A 19036-nucleotide genomic window follows, 5' to 3' on the forward strand; every position below is an offset into this window, starting at 1 on the left:
CAGATGTGTTGAGCCTCAAAATTGAAAGCCCATGGAGGTATTGTTGAAATGTGTAGTTCGTCAATATTGAAAGCCCATGGAAGCATTGTTGCAGATCTGTTGAACATCAACACAAATTACGTTGAAAGCCCTTTATGCCCCACTGGGTATTCAGCAGTTTAAACCTGCACTTACCTTAAAATACTGCTGAGCTATGTTGCATATAATTACCTTTGATGTCACGGTGGCATGTCTGCTGTGAGAGGATAAGGATAAAATTTAAATACAGGCATTTTGTACCGCAGACCTCTGTCACCCTGGGCTCAAAAGCATGCTCCTAGATTGCCTGTAATAAACCATATTGTAAAACTGCTAGCAGTACTGTTATGCCACTTTTTTCAATTGTCAGAGTGAATGGCCCTCCGAAAAATCAAGAGTGCTGAACTGATGCAGACAAAAACCATTTTTCTAGGTGAACTGTTTATTTGTAACCAAACATCTCTGTAAATGTACAACCCTTTGTAGTTTCAGATCAGAAACTTCTTAAAAACTATCGCACAGCACAAACTTCCTGCAGCTTGACACCATAACAAAATTGAATACTGAAGATGTAGTCAGTGTGGCTCTCAAGTAAAACACATTTCCCAAAAGAAATAAATTTTAAAAAATAAATGCCTAAATAAATAAATGTACAAGCAGACTGACATGACTGTAAATAAGAACACTCAAAAAAGGTACTTGCTTTCTCTATTAGGTAGCCAGTGGTACTATAACCATGGCACAATTTGCTTGTGCCCACAGCACTCAACTGAGACCTGATATGCAGGGTGGTTTCATGGAACTTATTGAAGACTGACTGTTGCAGCTAACATAATACTAGATACAGAGTGCCAAACATTACTTGCATGAGAAACAAGACACCATAGTCAGCTGATTAACAAAAACTCAGTTCCTAATAAAGTTTTTACTAATTGTAGCCGGTAATTTTACAAGGTGTATGCACTTAGAATGAATTTCCAGAATGACACTAGAAACGAGACACATGCCATCAAACTGGCTGTAGAAATGCACTGCTATGCATCGAAGTACAAAAGTAACCGGAATGCCCTTGTACTTCTCTCTCATTTATGGAAAAATATCGAAACTGGTGTCATCCTGGAAATTAATTTCAAGTGAATGTCTTGCAAACTCACTGGCTACAATTTGCAAACTGAAATATGTGCTGTGATGTTATAAGTGAAATAATAAATTTATGACAATCAGTTTAATGTTTCCATTTCTTGTGCTAGTAATGTCCACCTCTGAATAATCCAGCTCAAGAACAAGAATTATGCTACCTGGCAGACAACTTAAATATCTGTAAAACTGAAAAAGGATCACTGTACAATCCTTATTTGTTGGTTGAATGGTGTGTGCCAATTTCAGTAAACCTTACATACTTTTGAAACATGGCAATCACAATAAGTGATGCCTATGGGAGCAGTTTATTATGCCGCATTGCTGTTGCATGATCCAGTTGTGTTTTCTGCCATGATAACGTTGCTGCGCAGGTAATTCCATATCAAGCGACTTATTCATATTGACTGCTTCAGATTTTCATATGAAACAAAGACAGCTATTAGTGATGTGCTGGAATACAGCAAAGTTACTCCTTGTGCGAGTTCCATTTCAATTTTATTCGCTGCCACAAAAAATAACGAAAGAATTCAGAAGATATGGTTTTATGCAAACATGAAAGGCACATCATTGCCATTACTGGAGATGTTTTGTTGCATATTAAATTTAAGCCGACTTATACCTATTAATTTTACTCATGTATTTTAGATAGCAATAAACCATTTTTACAAAGTTATGTAAAATGCCGTTCTTACTGAACTCTGGAAATGGCACAGATGCACTTGCAGGTATGCAATTCCATGCCGAATCGACAAGCATTTTTTTCACACCGCACATAAATCTGAAACATTGCCATATGTTTACTAGAGTTCAAAGCTTGTTACCCACTTTTATTTATTTCTGCCAGATATTTTGTAGCAATTTAGGTGACAGTTTAGTTTTCCTGTTCAGCTGAGCTAGAGGCATCAAATGTCCTCTAGCTTTTCAGTTTTTTTTTCAAATGCTTCAAATACTTTTTTTTCAAATGCACATTGTATTGATCGAGGCCTTCAAATGGTGTGCGTGGAAATATGGTGAAGTGATGCAACTGCCAAAATAGCCAATTTTTCAAATATTTGCATACTTCAATTGCTTTTGGCACCGGCAAAAATGAGTCAAATTGCAATCCGTTAGTTTTTTTTTCGTAAGAAAAAATTCACAGGACAGAAATTAAATACAGAATGGTAGCCCAAGTGACATACTATAGCAGAAAAATATATGAAGCTCTGAAGGTTCAGCTGATCGCCTGTAAAAAAAAAAATTCTAATCTTTTGCAAGAAGCTTCATGTTCAAGGAAAAAACAGCCTTCGTAGTTGGCGAAAAAATGTGATACATTATTGGATAGCTCTACATGTCTGCTATGCATGTGTGAAGTTAAAAAAGTCATTTTTAAAAGCGAGAAATTCCTTTTTGAAATTTTGTCAGCACCGACTTTTCTCAGATGTGCGCACAGCTTGCTGGCCGGGAATGCAGACGACAAAGCTGGCTTCGTATGCAGAGATGACAGATAAGCGGTGTTAGGGTCTGCATTTTATTGCTAAGGGACACATGCTCTAATGCAACGAGGCTTGTGTTTGGTGTGGGTCAGGTAAACCATACAGCCATTGCACATAAAATATCAATACAAGGTCTGTTAGAAGAGTATCCGACCTTTGGCTGAAGAAAAAAAACTGGCATAACTGAAGTGTTGGAAACCTAATCACCCTCAATGTAGTCTCCTTGGGAATCCAGCCACTTCTCCCAGCGGTGCTGCCGTTGTTAGAAGCATTCCGAGAAGGCTTCTTTCCAAATGGACTTTAGCTCAGCTGTCGTTGCAGCCATAATGTCTTCTCTTGTCTGAAATCGTGCTTGTTTCAATGGCCCCTTGATTTTGGGAAACTGCCAGAAGTTGCAGGCCGCCATATCAGGAGAGCAAGGAGCCTGTCGAACTACAGGAGTCTGGTTTTTCGCCAAAAAAGTCTGAATCAAGTGCGAGAAAAACATTGTCTTGAAGGATGTGCCAATTTCCTGTTGACAACTTCGGTATCTTGCTCCATACAGCATCACATAGGCCATGGAGGACATCCCTGTAGTAGTCTTTAGTGATTGTTTGACCCTGTGGTGTGTATACGTGGTGTACCACACTGCGGGAGTCAAAGGAAGCAGTCAGCAACACTTTGACGTTGCTGCGCACTTAGCAGTCTTTGGTTGGTGACGTGGAATGCTTCCACTGTAACGACTGGGATTTGGTTTCCAGGTCGTAAACATACACCCAAGACTTGTCACAAGTGATTATGGTGTTCATGAAGTTGGGGTCACTGTTTGTGGAATCCAGCATGGCTGCGAGACTTCAACACAAAGTTGCTTTTGCTCCACCATGAGCAGCTTGTGAACGAATTTTGGCGCAACTCTCTTCATGGCCAAATCTTCGGTGATAATGGAATGTGGATAAAATGTGCTGATGCCCACCTCTTCCGCAATTTCTTGGATAGTTACACAACGGTCCCGCATCACCACGGGGTTCACTTCGGCAATGACCTGGTCATTTCGGCATGTTGATGGCCGACTGGAGCGTGGCTCGCTCTCCACCGATGTGTGGCCGTCTTTAAACTGGTTGTACCACTCCATAATCTGTGTGCTGCTCATAGCACAGTCACCGAAAGCACTCTGAATCTTCCAGATGGTTTCCACTTGGCTGTCGCCCAGTTTCTGTCAAAATTTGATGCAGTAGCACTGCTCCAGTCGCTCTGCCATTTTCCTTGCGATAAAAAACCGACGAGCGCACCGTACTACCTCATTCAAACGCTGCGTCCCAGCAATTCACGCTATTGGCAGGTGGGAAAAAATTCATGCATGCGCACAAAGGTTCAAGGGCGGCTGATGAAAACGCGCTTGTTTCATATTCATCAGGTGTTCGCAAAAAAAGGTCGAATACTTTTCTAACAGACCTCGTACGTAATAAATATGTGAGGGAATCCTGCAGTGCTAAAAGATATGTTTCATGCAGTTTAGAAAAAGAAATATCAGCTATTATGTAGACAATAAATCTATAAAGAGCACTGATATTGTTCATACAAAGCATCCTAAAGGGCATGTCGCATTGCAATGCAACATAGAGGGAGCAGGACACTTTGTGCCCTGCTCCCTGAAGCCCAATGATGATGCAAGTAGAAAACACCTTCATAATTAAGACTGAAAACCTACATGAGTATGAACAAATTCTTGTGGTGTTGTTTGCTACCACTGTTTCAGAGCTGGAACATGCTCATCTATAAAAGTAATATGTGCCATGTTCAGTCTGATGTGGTCAGACACCATTGGCGACCACTTTTTGCGTTCATGTTAAAAAAATACGAGCTGAGACTGCAGCAGCAGCGCTTGACGTCACCTGCCTTCGTAATGATAAAAAAGACAAGTCAGTTTGTTGAGTAGTTCTTGTGGCTAATATATTAACAACCTTTCCTTGCTAGATGACATGGCTTCATATATTTATGCTATATTTATGCTGTATGTGTGATCCTCAAAGGAACATTATAAAAAATACCTTATCGCACTTAAAGAATAATCACTTTTTGTTTCATGTCACATGCATAGCAGACATGTACGGCTGTGTAATGATGGGTGACATACTTTTGTGCCAACCACCAAAGCTAATTTTTTACCTTCAACACGAAGCTTGCAAAAAATTTCAACGTTACAGTTTTTTTAGCTGATAAACTGAACCTCCAAGGCTTGAAATATTTTGCTGCTATCCCAAGTCAAGCAGTCTGATTTTATATTCATTTTGTGCCTTCTGTATTTCCCTACGTTAGAAGAAAATTCAAACTGCAAATTTTGGCAGTCACACCACTTCAGTCTCTTGACATGAACACCACCTGAATATCTGGATCATACAATTTCCCTTTCAGAAGAAACGTGTATCAGTGGCTTCTAGCTTAGCTGGGCAAGAACAATAAATTTTTGCCAAAATTCAAAAAAATTTTTGTGAAGGAAAATAAATGGGGAGCAAGAGTTTGGAGCTTCAACTATATCTGTGATGGCCAAAAAAACGCTGGTTGGTTGCCCTGGAATTACTTAAGAGTATGTATGAAAGCAAATTTTCTCAAAAATTTTCTCGTTGTACCTACTCAAAATCAAGCAAACTTGAAATGGTTTGCCATAATGGAACAGTTCTTGAGAAAATTGTTGGGTGGTTTGGCATGAAATGACTTAAGCTACTTAAAAAATATATTAATAAGGAAACACTATCCTTACTGGAACCATATCAAAAACTAACATAAAAATGTAGTGAACTACAACAAAGCACAGCACTTGTATTCTGGATTGAGCAATCCAATGTGGGCTTCTCAGGAGACTAGCATAATTAACATAAATAAAATTAACATAAAAATGTCAAGGCATAGGAAGGCACAACATTTGTATGCTCATTTGAGAAATCCAAATTGGGCCCTTCAGGAGACTAACATAAAACATAAAAATGTCGAGTTACAAAAGCACAACACTTGTGTTTTGGTTTGAGCTGTCCAACTTGGGCTCTTCAGAGGTGAAGGGGCAGGGGCAGTTGCTTCAGGGGCAGGGTCCCATGCGAGAAGCGAGGCCAGAGTTCTTTACATAGGGCATGTTGGTACCAGGAAATTTGCGACACGTGAAGCCTGCAAAAACAAGCCAGAATAAGTTTTAAAAAGCAACTTCCACATGCAAAAGAATGGCATGCAATATGCCCTTGTTACAATGAAATTGATTTATGTATTTGTGTTGCTTTATTCCAATTTTCCATGGGTACAGCTTTACAGCATGACCATTTAAATTTATTTAGTGTGGCACAGGACTCCACTAAGTGTCAAATGCAGGAAAGGGCAAAGGGGAACAAAACACTGTAGCAATATAACTTTATGAATATCTTCAATGTCAAAGATGTGAACTTTGCTTGCTGATAAACAAAATGGCGAAAAAAATTCATGTCGTTCATAAATAAACCTGAACTGACAACTAAAATTATTTCTTGTAAGTTTCATAATTAAAATGTGCAGCACTTCACTGTGCTTTTCCATGCTCCAAATACAATAGTGTCATGTCACTATAATTGAGTGTAGCTTCATTTGATGTTAGGTTTCCTGAGTTCACATGCAATCAGAACGTACTTCTCGCCTTACAATGACTTAGGACTTTCCACATTAAAGAAGACACTGCTTACAGCGAAGTATGTTTTCTTCCTCAACGACTGAATTACTGTTATAATGAGGATTCCGTGTAGTTGTGCGCCAAACTGCTTAGCATGACACATGCAGAATGTCACAGATACGAAGAAATGCTGTCTTTTAAGAGCCATATGCCATAGGACTGACTTCTTTAACCCTTTTAGGGTTCACTGCCATACATCTGTCACTGTGATGGAACGTTCTGAAAAAATTTGCCTTTTCAGAACAAAGTGTTGCCTAGCCTCCCACTGGAGGTGCTGCAACCTTCTGAGACTTCTAGAAAATATTCTTATAGTGCTGTCGCTCCTTGGGTTTCTCCCAAACTGATTTTTCACTTAGCTTCTTGGTGTCTGTCATTGCACTAATTTGGGAGTGCTGCCACAAGTTTCCGTAAGTTTCATTACAGAAAAAATTATGCTGCTTTATCCTGCATAAAACAATAAAACATGTAAAACTGCAAATACTGAAATGGTATTGCCACTTTATTGTTATTTTAAAAAATTATTTACCAGTTTATTTTCTCGGAAAGTCGCCCTGAAGAACTTAAATCTGCAATAACAATATTAAGGATGCGCGAAAAGTGATTTTTGAGACTGAACCGAATAATGCCAGAAGCAAATCAAATATTGGATAGCTTCTGAATAATGAACAGCTGATATCACAATTAATGTAAGATGAGGTTCACATACTAGTATTCTTAAAGTTAGCAAGTTTCTGTCATTGTTATGTTATGAAGAGCTGTTTATTAAAGGCACAAATGGAGCAGCAAAAAGTTTCTTCACATGCACAGGACTCTTCAGTAAGCATGAATGATTGCTGTACAGCCTCTAAAGTACAGCTACTTTAGTAACGTAGCCTGGTCTGCTATTCTTACAAGTTCTTACGTTTTACGTCTATACTATGTTATTGGAGGTGAAAATTTACCGTACTTTGGCTCAAATATCATGTTTTATTGGTGTTTCGAAATATTAGAATAATACTCACATTTACAAATAGTGACCATTCAAAGACTAAATTGAATAGGACACTATTCAAGTCGGAAGTTTTGAGTATGTGCACACTACAAAAGATATATAACTCCTAAATTAGAGGCATATTTCTCCCCAAAATGTGATCCTCAACGGGCTAAACAAGAGCGACAGAAAAGCCCATTCATCTTTTTGATAAATTTAAGCCCATAATCTACTTGGCAATGGTTCATAACCATGTTAACAGGTAGGTGAAGTAAGGAAGCAGGAAACAATTCTAACAATTTCAGAATGGGAGTAGTGGACATGTCCGATGGTCTGTAAGAAGCTTTATACATTAGGCCCCAAGAGCCTATTCTCCATTTATTGAAGTATATGAGGAAAAGCCACATAAATATTTTTTTCTTATCTTAGAATACAAAGTGATACAGTGCATGTTAATAAATACGAGTCATAGGTTAGGTGCTTAGAATAAGTAAGCATCCACTAAACATAGTACTGTTGACTGTGAAGCTGGCAACTCGGTCCCTGTTGTTTCTTTGATTGAAACTACCAAAAGAAACTTGCCACAACACTCAGGTTCCCTCCGCTGAAAGGTTGCTGTCTCGGATCACATGGACCTGCTTCAAGATAGGAGCAACTTTGATTTGATGTGGTCTGTTAAAATTGGTGAAACTACTGTTTCACATCTCAGAACATGGAGCGCTGTTTTGTTTTGATTTCTGCAATTTGGTGAACGTGCTCCTGCTCGAGCTGAGCAGTAACCACACTTGAGCATAGCTTCTCCGCAATTCGTGTATTAACACTTTCAGGCTACTTAACCATGTCCTCCGTGCCAACAGATTTGGAGCGTGCTTCACAGACAACTATTCCTTGCAATGACAGCCAAGTAGCACTGCTAATGCACAAATGCAGCTCATTTTATTTGGTGGAGATGCTAAAAACTTTCGGCAGTGAAGGCAGCTTTTAAATTTGGAAGCATTTGAGTATGGCGGCATTAGGCACTCAAGATCATATGAACAGTCATTCCAAATGGTAGGCTATTGTAGCACACAACTGCACACACAGGCTACATGAAAGTCGTTTGTTATGCCAATGGCAAGTTCATAAATTTAGAAAAGAAATGTGAATGTAAAAATGCAACCGGAAAGGGTGTATGGTACTTGCCTATAACAGCACTGACCCTGATGGGGTCAAGAGCCTCTGTTGCCCCTTGGTGTTATTTCCAAAGCCCAAATGGCCCATGAGCTCCTCCTCTGTGAACACATGGTGAAGCAAGGCCCTTGCAAACTTTCCTGGTCCACCATGGCAGGCCATGGTAAGCTGGGCCAGGATAACCTTCTCAATGTGCACTCTTACAGCGTATGTGAACCTGCATGTTTAAGTAAATGTTAGCAAAACAGTTTTAAGCCTTTCAAGTACATTCACACAACAGCCCTACTGCAAATCAATTACAAAAGTACTTGTTGCAAATCTAAAATGCTAAACTTGACTTCTTACAAGCTTCTGATGCTGTCTGGATGCCCCATGTTTCAGAAAAACAATCCAGCACAAACAAGAAAAATAAACCAACGTATCCAAACATCTAGTACTTGAAAAAGGGGAGCACCAGCGAAACACAAATGACACGCACACAAGGAAACGGCATTAGACATGGACGGACATTGGGACGGACCAGCGTTCGTCCCTGTCTAACGCCTTTTCCATGTGTGCGCGTCCTTTGTTTTGCTGGTACCCCCCTTTTTCAAGTTCATCATGCACCAACTGGCCCAAGAGCTTGCGCTAATGCACATCTAGTACTATTTATTGTGATTACCATGCTTGGGATACTTCATATTTTCAGGTGTTTGTCTCGATTGTCCCATCCATTTGTGTGAATATGTAGCCATGGTCTAATGGGGAGATTGGGCTGCTATGTTGAGGGAAGAGTTCAATACCAACCGTTGGAACAGGCTTGGGTGACTGGGTATGTGACCCTGGGCATATGCCACTTTTCAATGAATCTCTTTCACGCTATCTTGAGCATATGCTGCTGCTTGTGTTGGCAAGCAGCATTAGGAGCTCGAAGTGGGACATGATTGTCGATCATTACTAAGATTACCACTACACATCACGTTCGCTTGCTGTGCTCCAGAAGTAATGCGAGATTCCACTCCACTGTATGAAATGTACATAAGCCGCAAGGACAGTAAATTAAATCTCAATAAAATTAATCTACTCGCAACGCACAGGCTGCACAAGATCACGGAGTGAACTCAGAAGTTTGTGGACAGTCAGTTGATGTCCATGTCAAGGACCTCTAGGGAGACTCGGTCATTTCCTCGATGTGCATCATCGTGCCGTCACACATTGTATTACAATTCTGTCTCGTACCACTAATAGTCATCACGTATCACAGAATTCAAAATATAAATAGACACTTATATCTACTGTTTATTTAATCTTTACGGAAAATACTTTGAGCATGAGTTTTTGCAGAGATCATGAATTCTACCGCTTAAAGGAGCACTAAAGTAAAATTAAATTAATTAAATTTTGGCGTTTTAAGTGCCAAAACGACAATCTGATGTTTAAGCTTGTTTCACATGCAAGCGATTCAGCGAATGGAGCGAACAGCGACGCGGCGCTGCAAAGCTTATCGCAAAGTTTCGTTTCATATGCATTGCCGCCGCGCATTTTCCGCTGCTGCGAATAGCAATGTTGCTGGCATAAAACACAGGACTTTCAGCCAGTTTCGGTAGTTTGCGACTACCAACATAAACATAGCTTTGTCTCTGCCTCTCAAATTTTTATTTTATAAATACATATCCTGCGCTTAGCAATTTAACAATTCGTTGAAAAGCTCTCTTGGCATGTTGCCTGTACCACGTGTACCAAGTAAATAAACATCATCCTATGCGCAGGCTTTCCAGCACTAATCCTCCGCTGGTCACGTGTCGAGGTGGGTCGTTCGGAAGCAGTGCTGCCGCTCTGCCGCTGCGATGAAATTCCAACTTGCCCGAACCTTACCGCTCCCACCGTCGAAACTGATTTCTGCGGCGCGGCGGCAGGATTTGCAAGCATTTTCGCTTGCATGTGAAACAGGCTTTAAGCACGCCATAGTGGGGAACTCTGGATTAATTTTTACCAAATCAGGCTGCAAGGTACATGGGCAGTTTTGTATTTCACCTCCATCAAAATGCGGTTGTTTGATCATGTGACCTCGTGCTTAGCGGCGCTGTGCCAACACCCCTAAGCAACTATGGCAAGAAAGCACTAAAGAGAAAAATTATTTTAGATGTATCTGTAAATGACCTTCCTACAATTCAAGAGATTCACTCGTACCATGACAAGAGGGTGAGTAAATTGTAAAAGCAGCAAGAGGAAAGATTGGTGGCAGTGCTGCCTTGAAGTTACCACACCCGCTTGCTGTGACGTCATGGATTTTGATGTCTGTTCAGGTGCAGCAATTTTTTTTTTACAAATAAAGATGTTCTTCATTGTATTCCAAAAACTTAAAATAAGAACCGTCAGGAACTTTTACTGAAACAATACAACCCAAGTTTGTAAAAATACTTGAAATCCACGATGTGACAATGAGATGCCAGCACGAAGATTTTGGGGCGATACTCAGAAAATTGAACGCTGAGCTTTATTTTCTCTAATAATCAAGCAATTACCAAGAAATTTACAGAAGTAGATATTTAAAACGATGCTTTATTTTAAATTCATTTAAGGTGTCATTAGTGTCCCCTTAATACAAAACAAGGAATGCACTTAGCTGCGTAATAGGTTAACATGCATCACTGGTTCTCATTAAGGTAGGATTATCAATATAGCAATGGGCATGCACTGGCTACTCCAGAGGGGAGCCCTGCCACTTCCCCTCAACCTCCCAATTTCCAATTTTTTTTTTTATGAGCAGTGATGCAATTTCTGTATCCTAACGAGGCATAATGCCAAGGAGATTCATGCCATGCTGGCTACAGTATGTGGTGACCGGCACTTCACACCGTCCAGCTCGGCATCAATCTTTCTGGAATTTGGCCCTTGAAATGCAGAAAGCTTTGATCACTGCTCGTTCTTCAGCCAACTTTCTCAAAGGGTGCTGCTGCTCTGGTTTGATACCTCTAGCAGTGCACTGCTGCATGACATAGGTAAAACTAGGAAGATGTGCACTCACGTAGACCACTAATGTCCACACTGTTTCTGAACACCCCTCCCATATCAAGCATATACCCTGAAGAAGGCACATTCTATCTTTAATATGTTCACAAGTGACACTGAAATTTACTCCCAGTCCCGGTGCAGTTGCAGTCTTTCAGCTGAGTGCTTAAAGGCACCATGTCTCCTAATGAAGGCACTCTGCACCAATTGATCACTGGAGCAAATGCCTTGCAGTTGCATCAGCAATGTTGTTTTTTCTGCTTCCTGCAATACATTTTCACGGCATCACTGCATTTGATCATGGTGACGTTACAGAATGGATGGCCAAAGAATTCACCTTTAGCATTCCAGCTTGGGTGTCTCTCAGCTCATTTTGAATCTGAAAAAAGATGTCAGTATTAAAATGTGAAGCCACAATGCAGCAAAATCAACAATCAAAAGAGCTACATGGACCATTAGGCTGACATAAATAGACGGATACAAATGACTAGTCATTGAATACACTAAAGTGTGGCCGCTCTTGCCAATGGCAGTGTGAGCTTGTCAAATAATTTATTTCACATTCCTCTATTATTTTAAAAATTATTTCCATGCATCTACTGAATGGTTATGGCCACATATTAAAGGATGCTCCTTCGTATAAAACCACAGTGTTGCATTCTTTTACTCCCCGTCTACCTGATGCTACTGAAGTTTTGCTTACTCTCAAAGAAAGAATTTCACAGAACTGCTCTTTCGACAATGCATTATTCCAAGCTTAGCTTTTCGACATAACTAGCTACTTCTATGGTCACAAGAAACAATGCTAATTATTGATGTTTATGTTGCCGATAACGTATACATGCCGCCTCGAAACCCAGTGGGACGACAAAGCAGATATGCCAGGCATCTCGTTCCTCTACTGATTTTAAAATTTTGTTAAATCAATCACTTACTGAAGTGCGAAAAGCTGCAATTTCACGAAATTACGTTATTTTGAATGTTGTAGGACCTGGAGTGACATGAAATCTGCCTTTCCGTGAATGCTATGAGCGCCTACGCGAAGCCGTTTGGGGCGAAGCACTCGATGGCGTCGAACGAAGATGAAAAAAGAAAGCTGAATGCGCGCGAACTGGTGGAAAACAAAACACACGCGGTTAGCAAGGCGTATAACTCGATGATTTCGCAGCACTCTGTGGCATCCCCCTCTATTGTATCTCACGTATCGCATAGAATCACATGTACACCCTTCAAATTCTTTATTATTATTGCGCGACAGCCTCCTCTGTGTTTTCCGATCGCGCGAACATCGGCCGCACGGCGTGTCAGATAGAAGTCACTCGTTCCTGAAGGGAATTCAGCGCAACAGAATACACTTTCGCCGATCCCACCGCCCCACGCCGCTACAAGCTCGCTCCCACGTCTTGTACTAGCGTGGCGCAAACGAAATATCTTCCGATTACAGTACAGATCGGATGGTTTCACGTCGCATTGTTTTGCGCTCATTAATAAGGCTAACTCAATCGGTGCTCGAATACCGTATCAGAAATCATGGCGTACATGTACAACATGCCCTGTTTTAGCTGGCACCACATAGCTACCTTAGGTCACCACAAGCGGAGTGTAAAGTTAAACCAGGACAAAGCTCCATGTTATATACCACGAATCTAGTGCGGTACAACCAATTCTGGCAACGGAAGGATAGTGCTAGGAATGAAAACTAGAAAAGAGGCGCACGGAAAACACGCACAGGCGCTGAAATTCCCCTTCGTCCGCGCCTGCGGCGCGGACGAACAAGGGGAATTCGAAACACTAACTCACCTTTGATGTCGCTGAGTCGGAGGCGATCATGGCGATCTTCGAGGCAACAAGCCCATAAAAAGCGAGCAACACGCAGGAACATTCCAAAGATGTCACAGCGAAGCACACAAAGAACGCAGAAAACGCAGGAAGTTTTCACACAACCGGCATGCACGATCACGCCGGAATGCTACAAGCCTCAACAGCGCAAACGCGCAATCATACATGTACACTCATACAAATACACGCTTATATTATCATAAATTGTACCATTTGATAACAAATTCTGTAATGTCATGTTATTACAGAAAAATTGTAGCGCTTTGGAAGTGTATAAAAGTTTTTTGCTTCACTTCTTTGATGAACTACTTTCTTTGGCGCAGTAACGCAGTGCACCGGCCGGAGCTAATGGCATGCGCGGGAAAAGGCGCCAAATTCAAACGTCGCAAACGCCGTGCTAATGTTTCCGCGCACAGTTTTCGTCGTTTGTATTTAAAAAAAAAAAGTAATGCGTGCCGCAACCATGCGAACTGAACTATTGACCACAAAAGTACAGTACTTCTTATTTCGACGTCATGGCAAACTGCAGGCGGTCTGTCGTCCCATTCTTTAAACATTTGGGCGTGTGCTTCTGCGCTGTGCGAGTTGTCACCGAGAACGTATAGCAGCGCAGGTTGTGCTTGGTGGCCGAGCAGATTCCCAACACATTCGCCAGCACCCCGTCTAGGTCACAGAGAAGAATTTGGCCTCCATGTGAAATATGAGCACCATGTTGTACATATCCGCCAAGCTTTTCGTTTCGTTCTGTAGCGCGCTAACGGGTAACATCTAAGCTAAATTACTCTGTAAAAACGATGTTCACTCCTTTCTCCGCCGCACCCGCCGTGGTGGCATAGCGGCTGAGGTGTTGCGCTACTAACCCGAGTGCTTGGAATCTAATGCCGGCGGCGGCGGCGGCTGCATTTCGATGGGGCTGAAATGCAAAAACGCCCGCGTACTGTGCGTTTAACCTGCACCAAATTTGGTGCAGGTTAAAGGACCCCAGATGGTCAAAATAAATATGGAGTTTCTTACTACGGTGCGGCTCATAATCAAAGCGTGGTTTTGGCCCGTCAAACCCCAGACTTGAATTTTGTTAACGTTCCCCGCCACCTTGACCATATTTAACATGGAGGCATGCAATGCCGTTTCCTAACACTCAGCCAGCACTGGCCCCTTATAATGGACGCCGATAGAAATGCAGGATGCGTCCAATCATCGGTTGTTTATCACTGCTTGTAGCGACGTTTGTCTTCTCAAACTATATATATATATATATATATATATATATATATATATATATATATATATATATATATGCAGGGTGTTTCTGCTAACTTTAGGCCGAGTGTAAGCTCTATGCCCTCTATGACGACGCGACTAAATGCATGTTGCTCCCTTTGGTATGTAGCGTGTCGCGCTATTTCTATATATTGCTTAATTGGCTAATTAGTCAAGGATAATTAACCAACTTCTGAAGCAAGGAAGTTGCGAAGAAATTCCAATTAGAAAGTTGCAGAGCAGTTGGCAACACGTCCGAATAAACAGTTTCTGTCTTTTTATCTGTTAAGTATTAGTGTTTTCCAGCTTACTGCGGATGCTCGAAAAATACAAAAAGCACCACGTGACATGCCCGCCTGCGAGTCGTGATTGCACGGCTCCTAAGCCTTCTGCGCACAAACGAAAACATACCATTTCACAGGTGTGAACACCCGTCTGCTTATCGCCATCATGAACCGCAGCGAGGGAAGCACGTCGCTGGCGATCAATACCACAGCCAACGCCTTCGTCACTGCCCTGTCGCCTTTTAAGCGGCAACACACCCTGCTCGATGGTATGCTCGTTTGGGAGCGCTGCACGCACGGCGCGCAAGCGGGTATGTCAGGTGATATTTTTTGTATTTCTCGGGCATCCGCAGTAAGCTGAAAAACACTAACACTTAATAGATAGAAAGTTAGAAATTGCCTAATCGGACGTTTTGCAAAGTGCTCTAGAACTTTCTAATTGGAATTTTTCGCCTAACTTTGTTCATTCAGAATGGCTAATTTTCTTGACTAGTTAGCTACTTAGGAAAAATACAAGAATAGCGTGACACGTACAAGAGTGAGCAACATGCATTTGGTCGCATCGTGTTATGGTGCATCGGCATATTTTTAAACTCTGAGTGAAGTTAGCTGAAACCCGTGTATATACGTCTATGGTTCAAGTAACGTGAAACAACACCCTGTATATATGCAATGGTGATTAAGTGATCAGTAAAGCAACATATATGTGAAAAAGACGCACACATACATATGTGCCTGTGTTTTTCACATGTACTTCGAAACTCAATATTGCTCGTGACTCAGTGTTATTCAACAATAAGTTAACAGCATTTAGTCAACGACTTTATTGTTGGAAACTACTCAACAATGGTTCAATACTCAATACTTTTCAACAATACGTCAAGAGAATTTAGTCAACGACTTTATTGTTGAAAACTACTCAACATTAGCTCAATAATACTCAATACTATTCAACAATATATCAACAGAACATAGTCAACGACTTTATTGTTGGAAACTACTCAACAATGGCTCAATAATACTCAATACTATTCAACAATATATCAAGAGAATTTAGTCAACGACTTTATTGTTGAAAACTACTCAACAATGGCTCAATAATACTCAATACTATTCAACACTATACCAACAGAATTTAGTCAACGACTTTTTTGTTGTGAACTGCCCAACAACTTTACTGTTGAATTAGTGCTCTGTGGTTTCAATAATTGTTGAGGTATTGTTGAAAGGCTATTGAGTCAACAGTTCGTCAACAATATGCCAACAACATTTCAACAGTCATTTTCATAAGGGTTAAGCATTAGTGTTTTTCAGCTTACTGCGTATGCTCGCGAAATACAAAAAGCACCACATGACATGCCCGCCTGCGAGTCGTGATTGCACTGCTCCTAAGCCTTCCGCGCACAAACGAAAACATACCATTTAACCGGTGTGAACACTCGTCTGCTTATCGCCATCATGAACCGCAGCGAGGGAAGCACGTCGCTGGCGTCAATACCTCAGCCAACGCCTTCGTCACTGCCCTGTCGCCTTTTAAGCGGCAACACACCCTGCTCGATGGTATGCTCGTTTGAGAGCGCTGCAAGCACGGCGCGCAAGCGGGTATGTCAGGTGATACTTTTTGTATTTCGCGGGCATCCGCAGTAAGCTGAAAAACAATAACACTTAATAGATAGAAAGTTAGAAATGGCCTAATCGGACGTTTTACAAAGTGCTCTAGAACTTTCTAATTGGAATTTTTCGCCTAACTTTGTTCCTTCAGAATGGCTAATTTTCTTGACAAATTAACTACTTAGGAAAAATACAAGAATAGCGTAACACATACAAGAGTGAGCAACATGCATTTGGTCACATCGTCTTATGGTGCATCGGCATATTTTTAAACTCTGAGTAAAGTTAGCTGAAACACGTGTATATACATCTATGGTTCAAGTAACGTGAAACAACACCCTGTATATATGCAATGGTGACAAGTGATCAGTAAAGCAACATATATATGCAAAAAACGCATACATACGTATGTTCGTGTGTTTTTCACATATACTTCGAAACTCAATATTGCTCGTGACTCAATCTTATTCAACAATAAGTTAACAACATTTAGTAAACGACTTTATTGTTGGAAACTACTCAACAATGGTTCAATACTCAATACTATTCAACAATATGTCAAGAGAATTTAGTCAACGACTTTATTGTTAAAAATTACTCAACATTGGCTCAATAATACTCAATACTATTCAACAATATATCAACAGAATTTAGTCAACGACTTTATTGTTGGAAACTACTCAACAATGGCTCAATAATACTCAATACTATTCAATGATATATCAAAAGAATTTAGTCAACGACTTTATTGTTGAAAACTACTCAACAATGGCTCAATAATACTCAACACTATTCAACAATATACCAACAGAATTTAGTCAACGACTTTTTTGTTGTGAACTGCCCAACAACTTTACTGTTGAATTATTGCTCTGTGGTTTGAATACTTGTTGAGGTATTGTTGAAAGGCTATTGAGTCAATAATTCGTCAACAATATGCCAACAACATTTCAACAGTCATTTTCATAAGGGATACCGTATGGACGCGGTACGGGCGCAGTGTCACTGCGCACGAATAGAATCTCGGCTCGTTCGAATCTCTGGCGCATGCGCAGTGGCGCCTTGCGCGTGCCGAAACGGCACAGCCGGTATGCTAAACGTTGTTGTTCGGCCGTGACGTGGATATATCACTCTTGGCAGTCGCCTTCGCTGTTCACCGATGGAGTAATACAATGAGAGCGTACGCGACGGAGTAGACTGACGGGATGAACACACTTGCGACAAAAAAAAGAAAGAAGAAATTACTATTTTTCTTTTACAATATTGCAACAAAATATCACTAGACAGAGCCGTGGTGCTGCGATCGTTCAGCCAACAGTGGAATGACGGTTCGTGCATGGATTTGTCTAATCTTCGTGCATGCGGCTTCGAACGTTCTTGTGGCGTTCTCGCGCTTTATCTGTCTAAATTTCCAGGCACTCATATTTTTCTGGACAAAAGCGAGACGATTAATCTCTGCGAACATGCGTAATCATTGCGAATCGCTGCATTTATTACGCAGTATTTTTTTTAAAAAGTGATCTATTCGCGAAGCCTCAAAGTCGTTTGAAGCCAGGAAGACGGAAGTTTAGGCAGGTCCACATGTAGTCTCCATCATTCCTGTGCTGGTTGAACCGCTATACGTGTAGCTGCCGCAGACACTATGGCGTCGGAGTTCCCTCTTGTAATTTCTGAAAACAGCTGCAGTATGGAGCAGCCGACAATGTCGTGACGTCAACGTGCGTTCGTCTCCGCTATATACAGTATGGTGTCTCGCCGGATGTTGCTACTGTTCGGAGTGAAAGCTTCACCGACAGTTATGGATTGCCCCGTGGGTAGTTGATCGCCCGCTCACAGAAGCGTAATTGCTCTATTTCATTTTTCTTTTTTTCAAATGAACAACATGGCGATGCCGTCTTATCGTTCGCTTCGCATTGCTGTTTCGACGGCGTTCTGCCCGTGTACGGCATCAGCAGCTATACGATTTTACGCTGAGCGCGCTGTTGCGGGTTCGAGTCCCATGCCGCGGAGGCCGCACTCCTGTGCGCGGGCGGAATGCAAGTCACGTGCTTGCTGAGATGCGTGTTTGAGAACTGTAGTCAGTAAAGATTTTAACACCCTCAAAGCTGATTAAAGGGCCTTTTTTCGTGTTTAAACCTTCCATATTACACCTGTTTATCGCCCGTTGTACTCATCCCAGGATAAGGCTGTGTCTGAGGACACCACCGGTGCTATTAAAGAAAAAAATAATAATTCCAGCGAGGCCTCTCCGCGCTGTAAAGTTATCACTACTCGACCGTGCTGGCCCAGCGACGATATTGTCGTTGTTTCTTGTGATCCACGCATATTGCGTGGCGTGCAATTAGCGCCGGCTAATTTCGATCTCCCTCTCTTTCGCGTTCCTTTTTCCGGATTCTGTCCGTCTTGTCAGAGCATGACAAAAAAAAAAAAGAACGCTGCCAGTATGACAAACAGTCGTGGCTCTATAATTGCTCGCTCGCAGTGCGCATGTACCGGCGACGTTTGTTGCTTCCCGCGTACACGACGCACCGCATAGTGCATCTGCCGTGTGCGTGAGCGCCCGTCATTGTTTTCCGTTGTGACGGCGAGAATAATGAATGAAGCTGACGGGCAGCTG

General features: G+C 41.5%; 1 protein-coding gene and 1 long non-coding RNA gene across 2 annotated transcripts in view; one reads left to right on the forward strand and one right to left on the reverse strand.

Moving 5' to 3' along the window:
• The window catches only part of LOC139059974 (beta-1,4-N-acetylgalactosaminyltransferase bre-4-like), a 209222-nt gene that overhangs the window by 45981 nt on the left and 144205 nt on the right, over positions 1-19036 (forward strand). The window lies entirely within an intron of this gene.
• On the reverse strand, positions 443-13406 carry LOC139059973 (uncharacterized). The gene is made up of 4 exons (XR_011514537.1): positions 13226-13406; positions 11763-11804; positions 8447-8651; positions 443-5765 (listed from the first exon to the last, which is right to left on the reverse strand). It is a non-coding gene; the product is annotated as an uncharacterized lncRNA (long non-coding RNA).

This window comes from Dermacentor albipictus, chromosome 5 (assembly GCF_038994185.2).
Source record: "Dermacentor albipictus isolate Rhodes 1998 colony chromosome 5, USDA_Dalb.pri_finalv2, whole genome shotgun sequence".
Taxonomy (NCBI): Eukaryota; Metazoa; Arthropoda; class Arachnida; order Ixodida; family Ixodidae; genus Dermacentor; species Dermacentor albipictus.